The following is a 2,877-nucleotide window of genomic DNA, read 5'->3' as shown; positions in this document are numbered from 1 at the left end:
ATCTATAAGAAACTGAGATCGCGACAATTGTGAAAATATTATGATAACAATAAGTGTTGTAACACTTTCCCAAAACATTTATTTTCAGTTATGATTGGTCACAGTCTCATATTTTATTATTTTATTTCGATTTGTAAGAAATTGACACCTCAATAATTGTGAAAATATTGTGAAATTTATTCTGTCAGTATAACAATATATATGCTAGCTCATATAAATATTTAAAAGAAAAAAAAAAACACAAACTGATTACTTGAAAAAAAAAAAACTTTAAGCACTGTAACTGAACAAACTAAAGGGGCGCTGTAGCTACAGTGCATCAGTGCATTCACGCTTTTTATATATAGATTAAAGCTTAAATTGATGGAAATAAAGTTGGTAAAACTTTCAACCAAATATATGTATTTGTTATGTTTTGAAACTTTTTTTTTTTTGAATTTGTTGATTTGATTTGTTTTGGTAATTTAAGACTTAATTTTGATAAAGATGAAATACCTAAATTTGTTAATTACAATTGTGTGCACCCAGATACGACTGTTGGGCCTAGGAGGTATTTGGGCTCACAATTTATTTGTATGGTGGGCTTTTGAATTTTCTACTATGGGTGATACTATGCTTGGCTGGCCCAGCTTTGTAGCTTTCCCTTACTCTAGTACCTTCCTTCTTTTTTCCCAGGTGATGACTCTTTCGCTCTAACACTCCTCTCCCAGAACTGCCAACCCCACACCTAAATTTCCTTTGCCTATTTATAGACCAAGGTAGTGGGATTGGCACGATCACTTTCTGGTCAGTGGAGGGAGAGGTCCAATGTTGTTACCCCTGAGTGGGTGCTCTAAATGCGAATGGGATAAAATGAAAATGGCGTTGAAACTAGCTCCACCGTTGGGTCTGTTGCCCGGCTGAGACGTTCCCGAGGTAGTGGAAGAGAGGTCCAATACCGTTGGTCTTGAGTGGGCGTTTGGTGGTGGGTAGAGGGTAATAGTGGCATTGGAACTAGTTCCACTGTTGGGCCTGTTGCTCGGCTGAGATGTTCTCGAGGTGAAACCGTGCTTTCTAAGTTATGGCTATTCGGGATCCCATTCATTAGGGATGATGAGACTTCCCATTGCTGACCATGTCATGAACGTCTTCATCCCTAGATTTCGAGGCTCCAAGGAGCACCTAAGCTTGTCCAAAATGAGCCCGTGCATTTGATCGACACCAGATTCCACACTGTGGCATTAGCATGATGGGCTTTCACAACCATCTGGGCTTTAAAGAGGGGAACGCCCGTACAACAATTTTTTTACAAGAATAAATTACAATCATTTATGTTTGAATTTTTTTTAATTAATTCTAGCAAAATAGAACATAATATCTTCACGGTTAAGATTTCATTTTTTGGATACCTTGTTCAATCAAAATTCTTGTTAATTTTCTTTTCATAAAACCAAAAAAAAAAAAAAAAAAGCACAAGTCTTGTTAATTTGGCCTTTTCATAAATAATAAATATGTTGCTTGGTTAAATTACTTTTATTTTCAATAAAGGGAATTAATAATTGAAACTTAATCTTAATTCCCCATATTAATTGAAACTCCCACATTAAATTCAAGCTTCCTTTAAACCCATCTTGCATTAAATTCAAACTTCCTTTAAACCCATCTTGAACCAGTCCTACACCAGCTCCTCTAGCTTCCTTTAACCCATCTTATGGGAATTCTTTAGGCAAAACTACAATATTCGTCCCATAAGTTTACCCTCGGAGCACAATAAGTTCCTCAAGTTTAAAAATAAGTTGTATTAGTCCTTTTACTAATTGTTGTTACTTACGTGACTAACGAAACAATAACTTGGCATTTTTCAATGACGTGTCATTTTTTTAATTAAAAAAAATTAAAATAACTAGTTTCCATGTTAGATCAAATCTAAAGCAAACTAACAGGGTTGAAATCAAATCTAAGTTAAACTTACCTGGTTGAAAGCAAATTTGATTTTTGTTTAACAAAAGCACGATGGTGAGAGAGAGAGAGAAGGGGGAGAGAGAGATTGACAGACCCTAGACACCGCCTCCCTCTGCTGGTGACGGTGGCCTCTTGCCTCCAAGCTACATGTCCTTCTCAGCCACTAGTGTGTCTTCGTGCTAGCATAACCATTGATATCTTGCCCTCATCGCTCCTTCTCATCTCATTGAAAAATCCTCTTAGGTATTGCTGTTTTCTGGCTTCACTGGTGTGTTGTCATGTTGGGTGGGTGTTTTATGCAAGGGAACGCTTCTATTGATTAACAGCTTGCTAGTCAATGCTTGATAGCTTGATTAGTTCAAACTACATCAAATCAATCAATTTGTTTGAACTGGTGCACAATGATTACCATTATTGTGGTGTCCGTATATCAAATATATTTTAAAACATGATTTAGAATGCAAGGGGCCTGCAAAATTGCGTACATGAAAACTTTAGATTAATTACTTGATTGAAGATATCAAACATATTTTAAAACATGATTTAGAATGCTACTATTTGCCAACCAGTCAGGTTAGGTCATGGCGGTTGGAGCACCTAATTTGTAGACAATGTTGAGTAGAAATATGAAAGGGTATCCAAATGAGGTAAAACAATCATTTTCCCTTTTCTGACTACAATTTTTACATATAAAACTTTAGATTAATGACTTGATTGTAGATTGCAAATTGCCTTCATGAAGCTGGAATCCAGCCGAAGTTAAGTTGGTTTTGTATTTGTTTTACCCATATAACTTGGCAAATCTAACTTGGTTTTGTCCAAGTATTACCAGTTGTGAATATTAGGACTTAGAACGCAAATTTTAACTTGGTTCAATTTTTATCCAAGTATCCAACAGGATGGCCTGCATACACAAAAATAACTTTAAAGCTCAAA

This window comes from Castanea sativa, chromosome 5, assembly GCF_040712315.1.
Source record: "Castanea sativa cultivar Marrone di Chiusa Pesio chromosome 5, ASM4071231v1".
Classification (NCBI taxonomy): domain Eukaryota; kingdom Viridiplantae; phylum Streptophyta; class Magnoliopsida; order Fagales; family Fagaceae; genus Castanea; species Castanea sativa.
This window is presented reverse-complemented; position numbering follows the sequence as displayed.